At 49.9% G+C, this 19,944-nt stretch overlaps 1 protein-coding gene across 1 annotated transcript in view; it reads left to right on the forward strand.

Moving 5' to 3' along the window:
* The first annotated feature begins 3,159 nt into the window (after positions 1-3,159).
* Positions 3,160-19,944, forward strand: part of FASN1 (Fatty acid synthase 1) — a 53,945-nt gene continuing 37,160 nt past the window's right edge. Inside the window, exon 1 of the mRNA XM_075702126.1 lies at positions 3,160-3,849. The gene's annotated coding sequence lies outside the window, so the exon portion shown is untranslated. The remainder of the gene's footprint in view (positions 3,850-19,944) is intronic.

The following is a 19,944-nucleotide window of genomic DNA, read 5'->3' on the forward strand; positions in this document are numbered from 1 at the left end:
AAGCGTTTTGGCGACTGTCTCCACTTACCTCTGCGATGGATTGGTTTGGCTCTCTTCACGAGCTCATGTCGCAGCAATGACAGCGCGCCATACGGTGTCATTTCTCGGCGTTCGGCTACTTCTTCGCGCTTCACCCGAGAGCAGTGCGCCGGCAAGTTTGTGCGAACCGTGGAAGTCGCGCCGCCGATGCTGAGCACCTTGCGGAGTCGCGACGAAGCGTGGCACAAGCAGTGTGGACAACGACAGGCTTTACACCACGCTCGCCCTTCTTCGTGATTTGGGAGAGGGAAAATACGCCCAATTCTGCAGCCCATGTGGGAGCACGGCGCAGCGTACTGGGGATGGGGGCGGGGAATGAAAGATGAGAGGATAGAGGGGGAAAGGGAGAGTAGGTTTCAGGCAGCAGACGTCAGCATCATCCAGGGGCGATGGCCGGCGCGCGAGGTGGAGGCCGTGCGAGGCCGAAGTCTATTTGGCGGTCTAGGAGCCCGTTTGAGTACGCATATTCAAGCAGGCTTGCCAGTGCTGGGAGGTGGTAGCGAGCCGCGAAGAGCAGGTGTGTCTCTGAGGTAGCCGGGAGTCCATACCGTCGGTAGGCGGCAGTGACTGGAGCGCGCTCCTCTGGGCTAGTGCTGGACAGGTGCAGAGTAGGTGCTCGAGGGTCTCGGCGTCACCGCACCTTCTGCAGGCCGGCGAGGCGATGCGTCCCTTGGCATGAAGCCTAGCTGCCGTCCACACGGAGCCCGTGCGCAGACGAAGGATTGTGGAACGGTCCCGTCGCGCGCTGTCTGTAGAGGCAAAAGCGAGAGCGAGGAGGTGAAGCCCCACGGGTCGCCTCCTCCACCGAGAGACCGGCCGCAGCCACATTTTTTGGGGGAGCAACAAAGGGGACGAAAGGTTGAACGCTTCCTTCTGCACCCGCCTGGTTCTGCGGTAGCAGCCCGTGGGCGCGTGGTACAGAACGCGTATTTCCGCGACAGCAAATCGAGGGGAGAAGGGGAGGGGGCAAGGGTGCAGCGGTAAAAATGCATTCTTGGTACTGACGTCCCGTCGCCCTCTCCAACTCGTGCGGCTGTCTCACAACTCGTGCGGCATGAAGCTGCGAAGAGCAACAAATCGATATGCAACAACAGAGCAACAACAAACAACGTTCGATACAAATCCTTACTGAAACACACGTCGAACGCTGAAGTGCTATTCTTAATCGAATTGCCACCGCGTCGACTTTTAAGGGACTCGTTGAATTTAGAAGAGAGAACCTGATCATTTTGACCATTCGGAATAAGTTCATAGTTTGATTTAGGTTATCGTTTTTCTTACAATAACTGCTGGAAGTCGAAATCATAAAAAAGAAACAACTAATTTCGTATTTCGTATAAATACGAACCATCGTATTTCAACAATCTCTCAAACTCCGGACACCTCAATTGCTGCAGCAAAAGCCTGCAGCTCAAACAACTACCTTCTCGCGAAACACGGAGTCTGCATCTGGGCGATTTTATAATTCACAGATTTAAACTTGCGAAAAAGCACTATTGGCAGGAGAGGTGCGAATGAGGCGTGCCTGCCTGCAAGCGCAATTTCGCAAATCTAAATATAAATCTCGAAAGCTTCTTTGCGAACTGTACAGATACATCCTCATTAGCTGCAATACTGTCGTCATAGATGCATGAATCAACAGTACAAGCTAGAATCGTTTCGTTTGTGATCCCTGGCGTGACCAAAGATCGACTTCAGCGAAACCATGGCTAGGTGCAACTCTTTCTAAAGGTCACCTTGAAAAGCGCAACGGTCGAAAGCGAAATGACTAAGTAAAATGAATAAGACGGACTGCTGAAATTACGTAATGGTGCCTTTCGAAATTCTACGCCTGCGCTTAAACTAAACGCGTTCTAGCATTAAAATCGAAGGTATTGTCGTGTAGTTTGACCAGTTTGCTAACCCCTTCGTGAAAGCCCTGTCACTAAACTCGCGTTTCATTCCCGCTCTCGCCGGAACACCTGACAGACATCGGCGAATCTCCGCTCGTCCAAACAGCGCCGCGAATTCTGCGAGAGAGAAGCATTCTTCCGAACAACAGCCGCTGCAGGAAGGTCGCGCGGGTTTATGCCACTGTTTTTGTTTGTTTCCTTTATTTGCCTTCGGCGACTACAAGCTGTACAGTTGCGTTGCAGGCAACGTTTCATACGCCGCTTATAGGAAAAAAAAGGAACACGAGAACCGAGACGTCGAGAAGCAGAAGAATAAGAAGAAACATTCGCCTGCAAACAGCGCTAGCAGACAGACGACAGGACGCATTCTTCTCTGCGCTAGAGGAAAGAAACGGCTATCTTGTTGGCGTGGTAACATGCACCAAGCCCGTGCTGTGTAAAAGACGCGTTGCCGCTGTCCACAGACGTCTGATGTCTGCCGCGCCATCACGCCATTCAGAACCGATCACTTGTTTCTCCCGTTTATTTTTTACGTTTATATTATTTTTTTTAGCCGTGAGAAGTGAGGGACCACTTGAGATGGCATGGGGAGGAGAAAGCTAAAAAAAGGATTGCATTGCCCGACGCTCTATCTAGGAGGCCGCGACGGCGGCCAAGCGCTGATGAAAGCTCGACTACGTGATCGCTGTTATCTCTCGACCGAAACCCAAGCCAAAGCTGCAGAGAGATTTCTCCTACCGCTCGTGGATAGCGTATCTTCTGCTGTTCCCCTTCGCGCCAGACAGCAGTCGACGCGATGAGATACAGAGCGCAGAGAAGTAAAATCTCGGCCGCTTTGCAACGAAGACTTCGAAAGTGCGCCAACTTATTCGCCAGAAGTGAACGCTAATTAAAAAAACAACGGTTTACAGAGCAATTGGACAAGGCGCGATTAGAAAATCCGATGAAACAAACGCGCAACAACGACGTGCCATCGTTTGCGACTGTGGCGCCGCAGCTTATAAGGTGGCTTTCCGGCAAGCAAACGTGTCGTCGTGTGACACACAGGCGAACGGCCTACTGAGTCAAACACAACCTGCTACGTCACGGACTAACGTCGCCGGCTGATCCCATGACGTGCGTGGAGCATCTTGGGAAGTCCTCTCCCGGCAACCAAGGCCAGGTGCGGCGAAAAAGAAAAACAAGAATAGGTGGTCGCTCGCGGCGGCGGTGGTGGTGGTGGTAGTCGGTGGGGTTGTTGAACGACGGCTGCGCTTTTCGTTGCACCGACTCGCGAAAACATACTCGAGTAGCGGACCACAGTCGCGGTTAAGAAAGCCTTTCGCTCGCGTTACCGTCGCTCGATTAGATAAAATGCTGCTGCAAGACGGCCGGCGTGGTGGTTCCGAGACGCGCGAGTCACAACGTGGAGGCCGCCATCTTACGAGCGCTGGGGGCAGGCAGACAGCATAGACGACGCGACGTCACGTGATTGGTGCACGTGACCACTCGGGCGAGCGCGAGCTCCGGACGCGATTGGCTGCGCTCACGTGGTCCCATATCACCCGACGTTTTCCGGCGTGTGCTCCCCCACTTCACCCGCAAGCACAGCCAGGCAACCCGGCAAACCCCTCAGCTTCGCCTCCTCGCTGTCGGAGTCAGACCCCCTCCGCTGCGTCTGTATTTCAGCCGGCGGCTGCCAAGACCAGCTTCCATTCATTCAATCGCTACTTCTCCGGTGCGAGTGAGCCGCCCGTCGCCCTCCAGGAATACACCGCGACTACAAGAAAACCACACTGCAACCTTAACAGCGGCCGCCGCCACCGAAACAAGAGCTCAACGAGAAGCAGCCAACCTATTGCCCCGGCTTCGCTTCACGCATTTATGAGGAACATCACCAGCCGGCGACGTTAAATCCAAAGAGAGAAAGAAAACACAGGTAAGCTTGGCGTTCCCTTGTTATTATGGTTATTTTTCACGCGGCCGCTTCCGTGGCGTTGGCAGTGGAGGCTAGGTTTTCCTCGGAGGCCGAATCTGGGTGTGAAAGATGCAAAATGAAACAGGACGTCGGTAGCACAATGCGCGACGTGGCCTGTTCATTCGAAAGGGGGTTTCTGACAGAGCCGCAGATTCGGAAGGGCCAGGTCGCGAATATCTCTTTTCTTTTTTTTTGTTCGTGACCTAGACCGTCAGCGGTCCGCTAACCTCCGGTTCCTCGGGAGGAAGTTTTTCCACGGTCAGCGGGCTCCCCGCATGTTCCTATTGCGCAGCCATACAAGTTCAGCCCGGCCGATTTCGATTTCGGCGTTCGTCGGCGAACGCATGCGTGTACCCTTCGGCTTCGAGGCGCAGCCTGCCTGTGATCCCGCTTCTTGCTCGCGATGCGCACTGCTGTATTGCTACGTGGGCTTTTTATCGACTACCCGGCGCTTCACTAAACCACACCCGGTCGCGCCGCCAGCAACGCATTGCAGTAGTTCCGGCCTCCGGGGCCGCAAACTGAAGGCTGCCACAGCGGCGTCTTCCGGCGTGCGTACACTCACGCATCGGCTAGCAGTCTGTGAGGGCGCGCGATGACTGATTCCGTTTCTGGCACGCACACAGTGTTGGCGCGACACCTGGGGAAAAAAGAAAGCTGAATTGTCTGCAAGAAAAGCGAGCAGACGATCAGCACTTGTGAGCAGACGACTTTCGTTTGTAGCTAAGGTGTGGGAGTGCGGAAGATTATAGTTTCTGCTGCTTATTTTCTTTTTGCGTGTGTGTCTAACTGCATTGGGGCGCGCAGTGCTAAACGTTGGTTTTTAACCGCAGCAGCAAAAGTGATTACGCTTGAGCAGGCAGTAAACGAGTGACTAATGAAGAACGTCGTTCCAGGGTGTCGTCGTCTTGCTGCTTATCACTTTCTTTTTCACATACCAATAAAGAAAAACAGAACTAAAGACATTGAAGCGGACTGTTAAGACCTTGCTTAACACGAGCACGTTTTATATTGAATGCCGTGAACTCTGCCTCCAGTGAAGGACAATTCAGACTCGATTAGTTTCGTTTGTTCTCGATCTCCTACATAAAGTCTTGCGGCCATGGCTTGTGCAGTGCGACAGTGGATGCATTGTTGCTGGGATTGAAATCGCGCATGTTGGATATTCTTGGATGCCTCAGATTGCGCGTTCCTAACACATTGCGCCTTTATTGGAAAAGCATACTTCCCAAAAATCGAAAGCGTTGCTGGCGGCGCACAGCTTTTCTATGCAGCGCATTAATATGTGATGAGAAACTACACGTATACATCAGACGTGCTGCTTTCATTACCATATGCTTAATAAGTTTATTTATGACAGCCCACACAACTGGTAATCTCTCTCCGTACATATAAAGTAAGGTTTTAATGTATTAATACTTACGAAAAGTGTATTCATTGCTTCGTTTTTCTTTTTATTCAAAGCTAAGCTCTGGTTTGTAGTTAATGCCCTTTCAGCGCGCCAAACGTCGTGTTCAAAGCAGCAGCGATTCGTCGTCTGCATTGCCTAGGACGCTTTTGCTGCGTCGAGCCGCATCCTTCCCTGTCACGCTAGAAGCGTTTGGAAAATATAATGCATTCAAGAACAACGCAAAAAAGAAGAGCGTGTTGCACGCCCTCTCTCAAACACGCGGCCGAGAAAAAAAGTCGTCGGCTACTCCACGCGATCAGCCTACCGGTCACGTCATGTTATCACGTGTTCGAAACCGGTGCCTGGGATTGGGCAATGTCGCCTTGGCAGAGCGGACGCCGGTGGGGCCATAGCAACGTCATACGAGGCTGGATCACAGCGTAACAGCGTGTCGCAGAAGGCTATATAAAAAGGGGGGGAAAATGCCGGCGTCTGCAGCATTGTGGCGTCGTCTGCTTCAGCGCTCGCTCGCGTTATCCTTTCCTGAGGACCTTCAAGATTATGCCGCGCTGTAAGCCAGCCAACGTGTAGGTTGTCGTGTGCTCTTCGCGAGGCAGGCGTAATTTTCTTTCCTTAGAGTTGCAAGTAAATGAGGAGCGGATGAGCTGGAAAGCAGCGGCATCGCGAGAGGATAAAAAGAAGACAAAAAAAACCTTCCGGGCGCGTATATTTTGCTGTGCTTTTCCTCAAGCACGAATTTGTGGCATTCATGCTGGACCTGACCGAACGACCCGCCCATGTGTAGATGAAAGCGGTGCATTTTGTTTCCACTGAAGATGTGGCGCACTCGTAGCAGACCGTTTGCAGATACATATCAGATGTATCAATTCGCTAACACTACAGGTTAACCTGCAAGTTCGCGCGTTTCAATTCGCGTTCTTCCTGCAAGCATAGTCTCTCTGTGAACAAAAATTAGTTCACACAGGCCTTCATAATATGTAGACCTGCCCGCGAACGGAGTGTGTGTGTGTTTATATATATATAATATGCACTAAGCTGAAAGCGGTTGTGCGTCCCTACCCGCTGCACGTAAAGTAGCAGACGATGCGCACACAAAGCACACGATTTTTCACGTACTGCAGACAACTCACGACCGCGAGCAGACGACCCGTCAAGGAAACGGGGCCGCACGCGTGCTCGCCGAGCTTTCAGGGTCAGTGGAGTTGAAGGCGCTTGCCCGACATTCGTAGTCATGGGGATTGCGCATACACATCTCTCTCCTCTATCCTTCCCGCCTTTCCAAAACAAAGAAATAATTGTTCAGAAAGAACAATTACTCCCGCCAGAACCTTCGCGACGGAATTAACGCACTAAGGAGCTAACGCAGATGTTGTTCGTTCCTTTTGTTTTTATGCAGTGGGGTGCGTAATGTGACCTGTTGTGTTTATATTGCACCGTTCTCATTACGTTGTAGCCCGTCTGTTATTTTTTCTCCAGGAAGTATTTTCAGCTTGAGCATATGTCACCAGCCTTGTATAATTCAGTGCTACTCATTGCGTCATAGGTGCTTTGGATGCTAATTGAAGCACCCGGTTGTAGACGTTTGGTGCTACGTTCAGAATCCCAGACAAAGCCCTTTACTTACTGATGCGCATTGTCAACACGGGGAAAACGCGTCCTTGCTGAGCACCGCAGCTTGTTTAGCAGAGTTCGTGCGCGTTCAGGGATTTGGTGAACCCTCGCAGCACTGGCTTGGCAATGCTCCTTAATGCCAGTTTAGTTTTTTTTTATACCACTCGAGCATTTCGCAAGGCGTTGTTTTGTCGTCAGGTTACATTGATGCACTATTCATTCTGATTCCGTGACTGATAACTACATCCGGTGCCCTCAGCTGCTTCAGTTTCCGGGATTTCAGTGCGCGAATAACGTCTGCTCAGCGTCATCTGCTCTAACGAGGACATCAACAAAAACCTAACAACAGACCACACTAATGCCGCGCCCTCTGGCTTGAATTACTCGCGGATTTGTGAAATTCATAAACGCGAAGGGCAGCAGCTACAATGACGGCAAATAAAACCATTTCATCTTATGTGGGTGACGCGATACAAGGACTTAGCTGGCAGATCGCTCGTTATGCGCACGCCTTCCTGCAGCTTTCGTCCACGTGAGCCTTTTGTGACGTAAGTTGTCCCCTGTGGCCCCTGGACGAAACAAAGGGGAGGAAACGAGTCTTGCATGTGTCCCTCGTCATGTTTTTAACTACGGAGCCCTCCATGGTCAGCGTGCAGCGGACTGCGCACGTTGGCATGCTCACAAAATTCTACATGCGCTTCGCGTATAGCCCAACATTATTGTCTCCAGACAAACGCTTCTGCAGTTCTTCGTCTGCTATATACGCGCATCAAGCTGCAGATGCACTTTCGTCGGCTGCTGCATGCATGCACGATGTTGCAGACGAAAAGGCGATGCCGCGCGCGGCCTCTCTCGCATTTTGACGCGGGTCGGCGGTATTCGACGAGAGTTCGCTTTCACCTTCGTAGTACGAGGAATGTGTACCTCACCCCTACTTCATTTCGAAAGCGCGGTTATCGTACCTCGCCGTACGGTTCAGAAACCAGGCGCACGTTTAACGGTGCCCATCTCGAAAGACGTCATCGCTTCGAAAAATTTCCCCTCAGAAGGGATAATCGAAAGAAAAGAAAAGAAAGTTATCGCGGGGAAAGCCCCCCCTTCTCCATGTTGCGTTTTCTTTTGCGGCTAAATTTATCTTCCGAAGCAGATCGAAACGCACTCAAACATGCGTCGGTTCTTAAACAGGAATATGTCAGAGAGATGACTCGAGGGCAGTTCAGGGTCGAACACGCCGTAATTACCTCTGTGCGCGCGTATCCCCTAGCGCTGCTCGTGGTGTGATGCGTGTGGCGCGGTAGTCTCACGTGTCCGTCTGACGTCTGTACTAGGGGGAGTTCGATTGAAAGGCACGCCGCCTCATGGGGGAAAAGGTTAAGCGTTGCAGGTTATAACTTCCCCTCCACCTCTACGCTATCTTCGTGAAATGAGAGTAGTTCGCACGGCAGGTTAGAGAGAAAGAGAGAAAGCACGCTAGCGCGAGGCGAAACGGTTTGGTCGTTATGGCACCTGAGGCTGTGTTTTCCAGGGCGGGCAAACCTCCAAGGAGGAAACATTTTGTCGCTGCTGCAACCAGTGTGTTTGTTCCCTTGTGCCACCCGAGGCTATGTAAGTTAAGACTGACAGTGAACACAGTTCGACCTTATCGTGTCGCCTGCTTCGTCCTTGCATGCGCTGCGCTGTCGTCTACTTGCGTTGGACGTTGATGTTGCTGTCGCCAGGTGACTTGCAGGTCATGGTCGTTTGGGGTCGCGCCTGTGAGCCGTGACTTACGGCGACACCGTGGGGCGTTGCTTCACTCGAAGATGTTAACATGCATTTTCTTGCGATCTGGAATTCAAGACTGCGTTTTCGTAACATCGAGCTTGCCACTTCCTGAGGTAGGAAAAAAAAAAAAAAACGCCGGAAATGTACGACTGACCTGCGCATAGCGGTCGCAGGTTTTCCATCCGTCTACCGTGCCTGCAGACGATCTCCGAACAGACTGTCCACGGAATCGCTATGGACAAGCTACAGGGCGTGTCGTCACGAAGCTTTCACATCTCATGTGCGAAAAAAGAAAATCACGCACTTTGCTGGCATAAACTTTCTCAGCAAGCAAGTTTACAAAAGCTTTGCGTAGTTTGCTAATATTGTTTGAAGCCGCGTACAGTGAAGTAGCGACACAATCGTCTGTTTTTGGCTGTGCAACGCCTGCTTGTTTACAAATGCATACAGCTTGTTTTTGCATGAACGCATAGCCATAAATGGTGTATGTTTATATGTGCATCTGTTGTTTGTCATCAGCTTCCATTTTCATTTATATATAATTTCTTTAATTCAACTAAGAACTGCAGATAAATTCCTCTATGCTGTCCTTAGTGTCATTGTATGTTTGCTTCTTATGAAATATATATACCGGACCCCGGCCGAAAAGTTCGAAATCGGACGTAGTTTTTTTTTTTTTCGTACTTGCGTCCTCAACCTGGAAGTGTTCAACTACCCCGAGACCGGCGCGCGCACGCACACACGCACGCACACACGCACGCACACACGCGCACACACACGCGCGCACACACACACACACACACACACACACACACACACACACACACACACACATTATGTATATCTATATGTATATACCTCTTCATCACTGTTTGATGACTGCGTTGTCAATACATATTATCCACGTTTCTCCATTTGCTCTGTTTTTGGCCCTTGCACATGAACAGTCACTCGCATTTCTGATTTTTATTAAAAAAAAAGAAAGAATAGAATCAAAGTGTAGCGCTTGTTATGTCGTCTGCCGAAGCATGCATATAGCTCTAGCGCGGAATCTCTCGTTGCATTTGTCTCGGAATGTTGTCGAATCTGCACTCCAGACGTCGCTTATACGCCATTATATACACCATTATAGCCACGCTAAACGTCTTTGGGAGCTTCGAGGCACGTGGCCTGCTTTGCTCGGTACATACGACTCGTGCGGTTGGTCGATGACCGCAAATGCTGCCGCGACGGTCTACGCTGAGCTCGGCGTGCTCGCATGAGCCTTTACAAGCTTCGCGCGAGCTTTTAAGCTCAAATGAGAAAGGTCAGTGCGTAGCGCGGACGGAAAGAAAATGAGTGAAAAGTGGTGCGTAATCAGTCGCCTTTGCACGGTTTCTCCAAAGCGGTGTATACTAATGCGAAAGTAAGAATGGCGCTGCCAGGAGGGACGTAGTAGTATGGCAACCGCTACACCGTTTGTCCGCAATAGAGAGTTCTGTAGTTTAGGGGGCGCAAGCGGCTCGCGTACGCAAGAACTAGGGGCCACGGTACTGCGCATGCGCGGACATCTACGTGCGAGTCTGCGCATGCGCAGTACCGTCGCCCCTAGTTCTTGCGTAAGCAAGCCGCTTGCATCCCCTAAACTAAAGCTCTCTAATAATGTCTGTATGCGCTCGCGTTGTCGTCTGCTCCCGAGGAGGGAAAGCAGACGGCGTTGTAAGGCGCGCGCTGTAAAGTTTACGATTAATTAAAACCGTGCTGAGCAGTTCGCTTAACGCCAACTGGGAGAGAGAACGTAAGTAAATTGAACCGTTGTTTTTGGTTTTTTCTTTAACATCGTGCGCCATAATTTCCCCACGGCGTCGTCTGATCCAGTGTTGTAAGACGTGTAGTTACGTGTGCTTTTTTTAACGGCTGTAAAGTAGAACTGATGTGCAGTAGAAATTGGCAGGGTGAATTGCGCGACGGGAAATGAGAGACGGAGTTACGCGGCGTTACACTGTGTTGCAGAAGTTGCAGCTGTACGGCGTCTGTCACTCAAACGAGAAACCGAGCGTGTCTGCGTCGTCTGCTAATCAGGAATGAAAGCAGACGACGCTGCAAACGAGTGCGCTACTGGTAACGTACAGCAAATTTCCAGTATAAGCGCTAAGCGAAACGCGGCTTCGTTTTCTTTTTTGTTGCCTACGCTGGGGACAGGCTTGCCTTTCACGCTTCGTAGCTTGAACATAGCTGCACGGTTTTGTAGAGAGGAAGTTCTGTGACCCTGAATTGTGACGCGTCGACAGAACGCAGCTTGTGGCATGACAGTTTGTTTCAATCTTGCCCTGTTCGCGAGCCGACAGCTACGCGCTTGGTTACGTACACGCCTACAGTGCCGTCGTATACTCGCGTTCAAGTGACACTAAATGGCAGCGCGACACTAAAAGGCAACGCCAAACATTCGTTCCAGACCGGAAAGCATGGTTTCGCAATTACGTTAATTCATTTAGTGGCAAAGAGTTGATTGCTAGTGCAGGAAGTCAAGGCCAGCCGCATCCCCACCCCTTTACACATACACGCGCGCGCGTCCACACTTCTTCTTTAAATAAGTAGGTTCGGAACACGAATTGCCGATACGTAAGTGTGACGTCACAGATTTGCATCAGTTTCTCGTATGTGGGGCAATCTGGAAAAGAAAAAGGGAAGGTTATGCGAATTTGCTATTTTGAGTCTAAATTCATACACGACCAGGCACTGCCCAAACTTGTGGCGTCATATATATATATGTGAGGATAATTGCACGCGGCCTCGCCACCTATCTGTTGCCGTTGCGTCTCTTTTCTGGCATATAGCAAACCTCCGTTTACGGTGCGACAGGAGGCGGTTTTGTTATCGCAGAAGCGTTGCTTACTGACACAGTTTTAAGTTAACGTTCCTAGCAGACCTTGTTGAGAGGAGCGGCTGTGCGTAGTCGCTGCACGCAACTGCCTAGGCTACTTCAGGTGGACTTACTACTGATTACTCTGGTGTACTTGCCAATTTGTACGCACCATTGAATGAGGGCGCAGTACACTCCCTCGCTAATGGCACAGTGTGTTCGAGCTTTTATTTTCTTTCCTGCTGCCGCGTTTTGTCGCTCGTGCACGTGTTCTAGTCGTAAATGCGGAGGGGTTGCAGGCGCGATTAGGAACAGCGTGCGAGGTGGGTATTCATTTAGCGAAATGACCGAGGAAGACGTCGCCGGTGTGTCGCGGTCCGCTTCGAGAACGTTGCCGCTCGCCGAAACGGGGGTGGGGGGTAGGGGGGCAAGCGTTTCTTTTATGTGGCAGGAATTTCAGCCGCCCTTATCGTCTAGCGCCCTTGTGATGATTCTGCTTTGACGCGGTTGTTTGTGACGGAAGCTGACGTTTTTTTTTTATTACTACTTGAAGGACTTGCTTTTTGCCCCGTTATGGTCTGTCTCTTTCGAATTTGATGCGTTTTCGGTTGTACCTCAGAGATCTCTTTTCCGGAAAAGAAAGAGGAAAAAAAAATAGACAGTCTCGGGGTTTCGCCCGAGTCCACTCGGTAAAATTTGACTCTGCAGGGTGTTACCGGTCACTTAGTTGCCTGTACTGGCAGAAATTCGACCGTTTGTTTTTCACTGTTCGTATCATGAGACGTGGCTGTAGCAGCTCTGTTGACTTCTCTAAGTACGTTGACCTCATAAATATCGCAACCCACCTCTCCCGCCCTCTCTTGCCAGAAGTGTAGGCGTCTACGACTCCAGTACGCAACGTAGCAGCTTTTCGCTGCCTATACGGGACCCACTGCTGGACCTAGAGAACGTGTCTACGCGCCCGCCAACGCTGTTATTCGCTCTCTCTCTCTCTCTCTCTCTCTCTCTCTCTCTCTCTCTCTCTCTCTCTCTCTCTCTCTCTCTCTTTCTGGACCCGTGTCCAAGCGGTTGTACCGCTACTCATTGAAACGGCTCCAACTCGGAACGGCAATGACGTTTAATTGCGTGCAGTCGCCTGTAGGAAACTCGGACGTCGACGGGATTACATTCCCATCACGACTGCGAATTAATGCGTTTTTTTTTTTTTTCTATACAGGAAAGAGTCGTACATGGTGGGCCGTCCGTGAGCAGTATATACACGGTACGCAAGCACCGGAGCGAAATCTCGTTGATCGATCTTCAAGTCTTCATCTTTCCTTTATACTGCGCGAAGGAAGAAAGAAAGAAGCACCGCTCTTCAGCTTATATATGCCGTGAATCAACCGCGCACGACATAACGATAGCGTCCGGTGCTTGCATCAAAATCGGGGGACCTTCTGTTGCCTGTAGTCTTCGACATTTTTTTTTTTTTTTTAAGCAGCGAGGACCGGTATACGTGCGTGGTGGTGTTACTCGAGAGAGAGAGAGATAGATTCTTTGGTGGATGCTACATGTGTTTTCCTAGACGTACTCCAGAATAAGAAAAAAAAAAAGGGACACATGAAGTGACGCATCGATACCTGTAACGCGCACGGTATCACACCACGCACAGTTTTCTTTTTTTTTTCTCCAAGCACGAGTTTTTCCAAGCTCCTCGTGAATATACGCGCAAACGGCCTCCAGAGGCCAGTCGCGCGTCTAATTTTGCGCGCATTCGCGGACTTATTTCACGCTCGGAAACAACTTTGGCGGAGCACGTGTCGAGGAACAGAATTAAAGCTGTATCGGGAGTTTTTCGTGTTGCTCTGAAATTTCTTTCGTTGACACTTTCCGTCTAATTATAATATATTAGAAATAAATTGATTGCCTAACGGGACACTAAAGGGAAAAGTGATTTCTTCTGCATCAGTAAATTACCGCTCTACAATACCAAAAACGCCACTCTTACAACGATAATACGTTTGGTAAGCGAGAAAAAGCGCAAGAACGAAATGCGGGTGGCGACGCCTACTTAAGTTCCCGCACCGGGGGGCTGTGACGTCTTGGATTTTGATGGCATCTTCTAGGGCCTAGTAATTATATATAGCGGTACAAATTGACTACATTGTGTTCTAAAGGAACCAGATATTAAACATGGAAAGTTTCGGGAACCCTTATTCAGCCAACGCGGCCCAAATGCGACAACATACTTTGGAATCCCTGACGTCACGCTGACGTACCGGCGCTAGGGTTTCGGCGCGAAATTCAAATACTGATACTTGAACCTTCATTTTCTCATCTAATGATCAAGCTATTTTTTTTAAATGACTGCCTGCACGGTTCTCAAACAATGCTTCATTAGTCTAAACTGATTTATTGTTCGCCTTAGTGTCACATTAAGACTAATTACGTAGTTAGGCGGAATGCAAGAAATAATCGGAGCATTCCCGAGCGACGGAAAACATTACCTCGGTTCTGTCCAGCTGCGTTGCATTTGCGTACGTTTAAAATCCTGGTGCGTGGTAGCTGAGACAACCTGTATATATAAGTGCACCTCTTGCACAAACTGCAATTTGGTTTTGTTTATTTACGGCCAAAGGACCCGCAGGCATCACACAAGAGGATACATTCATTTGTCCTTGAATAGCTAGGAAGACTATGATGAGAACACAAACAAAAAGACAAATATCAGGAAAGGGAAGAATGCAGATGATTGTATACCGCTGTAGCGCAACAGCTAGAAACGTACTAGACAATCTTTATTTGATGAACCGTATCAATAAAACCCCAAGAGAAGGACACGTAGCAATCGGCGCGAGATTCAAGGCGGCAGCGTAGCTTTGAAGCTATCTCGTATATAGTGTGACGCACATCATGCTTTTTCTACGGCGACTCTGGCGCGTTTTCGCCACCGGGCAGAGTTTCTGGCCACGACTGAAATTCTTCTGTTTTACGTGCGTCCGCACACAGTCATGCACACGGTCAGTGCCTCAGGGACTGCTCAAAAAAAAAAAAAAAAAAAATCTGCTTTCAAACTGTTGAAACACCGGGCCAGAACGAGCTATCGTAGATCGGGCCGGCCTCCCTGTACATATGTCTCGCTTTCAATTTACGTGGCAGCTCCTTTGAGTTCCGCCGCGCGTTCCAGTTCGAATGTTGCTGCACGCACGAACTGCGCATACTGCATGACTGCACGTACGTACAGTAGTACAACGTCGAGCCTATAGAAGAAGCGATCGGTGAGGGAGGTTGTTCGGATAATTTAAACCACACGGCTGTGGGTACACCGGGGAGGGGGAGGACTGCTGGACGAGAACATTTCATTTTTTTTTTTCTCTCGCAGCGTGATTAGAGACTACGCTGTCGTTTTTCGTTACAATTCGATTAGGCGTCTTCTTCTTCTAGTACGACCGTGTAGGCCCGAGTCCTTGAAGCGAAGTGACCGCGCGGTATTTCTTGTGCCGGGCTTCAGCGTGTTCGCGGAGTAAGAAAGGTTTCGGTTGACCGTCCTTTAAGCTAGCTCTCATAGGTCTTGCGTATAAACCAGTAGAGGACGCCGCGATAAATCATCCTATACCTCGACGCCGTCCTTGTGCGATGTATGTGTGTATGTCAAGAAGGGGGGGGGGGGATGCGTCCCTGTCGCAAATTGTTCTTTTTCTTTCTTTCTTTTTCTTTTCTCGGCGCTTTCCCAACCGTGTGTACAGGCTGGAGGGGAAAGAAATATCAAGGTTAACGTCTGATCTTGAGGGTGGCCCCGAAGGCCGTAAGTTGGTCTTGCCATTGCGCGATTAAAAATTTTGTAAGAATACCGTGGGGAAAAGGGGGAATGTATTTTTCTTTTGTCGTTTTTCTTCTTTTTTCAACATAAGAAAGATGGCCCCACGGGTCAACGGGTTTGTACTGAGTGCGCCGTCTTGTCGACCGGGTGCAGTGTAGCTAAAGCTATGGGTCGCGTCAGGCGACGAGAAAAAGAAAGAACGCAAAAAAAAAAACGGTGTCTTTTAGCGTGACATTGCGCTGCTGAGCACAAGGTCGCGGGTGCGATTCCTGACCGCGGAGGACGCATTTCGAATAAAGGTTGAATCCAACATCAGTTGATCAGAATTGATCAGACATCACCCCCCCCCCACACACACACACAAACACATACTGAAGGGCCTCTTAGAACCCAAGTGAGGTTGACATGTGCGGCAACGGCAGAACGAGCTAATTGGGGAATGAACACAGTGTAGATGTAACACCCTTACGGGTGCATAAAGGGTGCTTTGTCGCATGGGTGACACACCTTTATGAGTAAGACCTAATCGATGATGAAATCTTATTTCTTGGTGACATTTTTCTTTTTTTCGGCAAGAAAACATGATGGCAGCGACAGACGCGAAATGGTGCAATGAAATTAGCTTTATTAGGGGGTCTCTGTGGCATACCCGTGTCGGATGGTTCGGTGCGCTCCAGGTGGTCAAATTTAACGCGCAGGTTTCAACCACAGCTTCTCCCATCGAGCGCGTAGTTTGAAACTCGCAGTCGTGCGCAGTAATTTTTTTGATAGCCTTGAAGTTAAGGGTGCGGACATTTAAGGGTGCAGCGCGATGCTTTTGGGTTAGCCTTCCTCCGTAACTGGTCCTAATGACGCGCACGTTTGACCGAAGCCGCCGCATACAAAAATGAAAAGCTCATGCCCAATGACGCGGGTAATGATATGCGCGTTATAGAAGACAAGCCTACGGTTATCGGCCCAGCAGCATTATTCTCTTTTTTTCTTTTGTAATAACACTGTACCTATACCTCGAAAAAAAAATAATTAAGGTAGACTGGAAACTCCATGAAAAAAAAAAAAACCCATGGGAAGCCAGACGTGGTCAGCGGATTGACGCTTCGGCCTCGATGTGAGGCCTTAAAAAAAGAAAAAAAGAAAAGCACTTTACAGTTATCGTCCTTCGAATTCGAAGTGCTCTAATGGTTTTACGAAATGCGGTTAGAGAAGGATCGAATTCCTTCGCTCGTACGTGGTATTCTTATACGGCACGCAAGTTAATGTTACGTATAAACCAAGAAACTATGAACGCGCAAATGGGCGTCTGACGAAACTTCGAAAAGTCGCCGTCTCGTTCTGCCTGCTTCTTCTGCAGCTTGTACAGCGGCGCATCTTGAAACGAGCTTCCTGGAGGAAGCGCGCTAGCCACTCCCTTTTAACCGCCTTTCTTCCTCTCCGTTACTCTTGTGGAAGTTTTTAAGCGTCACTCGAACGTACAAGTTTACCGGCTTCGGGCCTGCACAACGTGAAGCCATTGGGCAGCTTTCGCCTGCCCTGCGCAAGACGGCGATTCATAGAATGAACAGAGAAACCTCCCGTCTTGCATTAACTTTCCTTTCTTCTTTTCTGTCTTCTCGGCGTTTTATTTTTCCACGGTTTCAGGGTCACGTCGATACGAACTCCCGTTGCAGCCACCCCGCAGGGATCCTTTTCGAGCCGTCATAGGCTGTGTGTGCGCGGTATGTGGAGAGGCCCGGCAGCACGAAGAAAGAAAGAAAGCAAGCAAGTGCGGGCAGCCAAGGAGCACCCTATAGGAGTCGCACAATACAGCCCAGTCGGGGGAAAAAACAACAACAAACAAACAAACAAACGGGAATGTGGCGCCACACGTGGTAACCGTTAGAACCTGATTCGGCGATATTTAACGGCGTGAGCCTGCGACTACGCGCGCAGACGCGACAACGTTGAATGCGTCGTCTCGCCGCCCGAGCCTTTCTCGACCAAGTTATACAGGCGCAAGTATACCTTCACTTCAGTTCGTGCGACTTAATCTTTAATGATGCGAAGATAACGCATGCTGCAGCTTTAGCATGCGTTATCATGTTTCTTTACCTCTTTTTCTTTTTTTGCTGACTTTTACGCGGCTATTAACGCGGATGCACCGCATTATGCTTCCGTGTTCGGATTTCTAAAGGTAAATTGCTCGAAGTAGAAAACGTGCATGCTGTCTCATTTGGATTTCTGTGAGCTATATAGATGGATAGATGGAAGCATGGCGATGGATAGATGCGACACTGTCGGATAAATGGATAGATTAATGGATGTACGTGTGATACACAGAATGATCACTATGACTGATGGGAGGAATGGACGCTAGGCAGATGAATATGCTCAAAAGACCGGCGCGTTTCGTCGCAGTCGTTCGCATATACGTCGGCGAAATAAACGAAAGTGATAATAATAATAATGAAAGAAATGAAATAAACCTGACGAAAGGAAGACTTCCAGTTTTTTTTACTTGCGGATTCCTGCGTCGGCTTTGATATGCGTGAATTCAGCCTCTGTATTCAGCGGTGTTAAAACGACACGGATGTAGTGCGGCAGATCACGTGCCAGGTGTTCTCTGATAATCGGCAGCATTTCGCGACATCGGTTGCACGGCGGACTCGAGCAGATGGCACGCAGCCGCGCACGCGTTTTCCTTTTTTTCTTTTCTTTCTTTCTTTTCGTAGTAGTAGTAGTAGTAGAAAACTTTTAATGAGATCGTTTAAGAGATTCGCGGATTCGAAGCCTCCGTCGTCTTTCTTGGCGCCGGCGACTTGAGGCTTCTCTTCAGCAAGGTTGGGCCCCTAGTCCAGGGCTCCACTGAGTCGCGCTGCATCAGCAGCGTGCCGCACTAAGGCCCTTTGGGCCGCGAGCTCGCTGCTGGTGAGCCGGCTCTCCCATTGCTCCGCACTCGGGAATTCGTGTTGGTGGAATGCTTTATTTCGTTCGCACTCCCATGTGATGTGGTATAGTGTGGGTGTGTCGCCGCACCAGGGGCAGTTTGCTCTGTATTGTGTTGGTGACATCTTGTTATAGATGTACAAGTTGGGGAAGGAGTTCGTTTGTAGCCTACGCCAGCCGACTGCTTCCTCCCTCGTGAGGGCTTTGTGTGGTGGTGGGTACTTGAATCTAGTCCCCCTGTATAGTTGCAATGTCTCTGTGTATCCCCCCTCGCATGCCAGTAGCTGAAGCTCCAGAACATCTGACATGCCTGCTCGGTATGTAAGCCCTCGAGCTAGGCTGTCTGCTCTTTCGTTCCCCGCTACGCCTGCGTGGCCTGGGACCCAGATTATGTGTTGTATGGGTGTCTGCTCAGCAGAGGCTGCTGCCCCACTGATTATCCTGAGGGCCATGCCGCTAATTCTGCCCTTCGTATAGTTTTTACACGTGTCTTTCGAGTCTGTTAAGATGTTTAGGGATCGGCCTTGCCTATAGCCTTCTGCTACCGCCAGCGCGACGGCAATTTCCTCGGCCTCCGTTATGCCCACGACCTCCACTGAGGCGCATGTGGCCATGTCTCCTGTGCTATTAGCTACCACCGTGGCGGCTAAGCGCTTCCCTGCATGTACGTACATGGAGGCGTCCGTATAGACTGTGTTCTCTGACCGGCCTAGCCTCCTTTCTAGCTGCTCGGCCCTTGCTGTTCGTCTGTCCTCGTGTAGGTTAGGATCCATGTTTTTAGGCAGGGGTCCTACATTAAAGGTCTTTCTAAGGTCGTCCGGTACGTCCGCGTATCTGTCTACCAGTCCGCACGTGTTCCGACCCAACCTTCTCAGGAGCGCCCTTCCCGTAGAGGAGCCTCTGAGTCTGATGAGTTGTGCCCCCAATCGAGCCTCGGCAAGCTCATCGAAGGTATTGCTGATACCGAGTTGGAGTAGCTTCTCGTTTGATGCGTTTCTGGGTAGGTGTAGAGCAATCTTGTATGCCTTCCTGAGAATACAGTCGGCTTGCTCTCGCTCCGCCTTTGTTGTTGCGTGGTAGGGCAAGGAGTACATAACTCTGCTAACGATTAGGCTGTTGACGAGTTTGAGGGTATCTTCTTCTTTCATCCCGTACCTTCTCTGAGAGACTCTACTGATCATTCTGCCAACCTGCTCCGCGGCTCTTCTCAGCAGGCTGATGGTATGGCTAGAGAATTTGCGGCATTTCTATCTCGAGCTGACGTCGACGGACTTTGTCGACACCTCGTCACCACATAGCGGGTTACAGCTGCGGCGAGCGCAATTGAAAGCGCGAGCTTTTTTTTTTTTCATTTTCTTTCTTTTCTTTAGCTGTCACGCGTAGGATGAAATACATAACTACCGTTCGCCTTTCAACTCTCCTCCTCAATTAAACAGCGCGCGTAATGAAATTGTTCGCTCTCCACTCTTTTCCCTTAACGGAAAAAAAGACAAAGAAGAGGTTGTTCGATCGTGCGCGGAGTTTTCTGCCAACATTAACGCGAGGGAAATGTAGCGATGTGTGTAGTGTTAGCAGAAAGTTAGGTGGGCCGATGAGATTAGGAAGTTTGCAGGGACAACATGGCCACAATCACCACATGACCGGGGTAGTCGGAGAAGTATGGGAGAGGCCTTTGCCCTGCAGTGGGCGTAACCAGGCTCATGATGA

The sequence above is a fragment of the Dermacentor variabilis genome, chromosome 8, assembly GCF_050947875.1.
Source record: "Dermacentor variabilis isolate Ectoservices chromosome 8, ASM5094787v1, whole genome shotgun sequence".
Classification (NCBI taxonomy): domain Eukaryota; kingdom Metazoa; phylum Arthropoda; class Arachnida; order Ixodida; family Ixodidae; genus Dermacentor; species Dermacentor variabilis.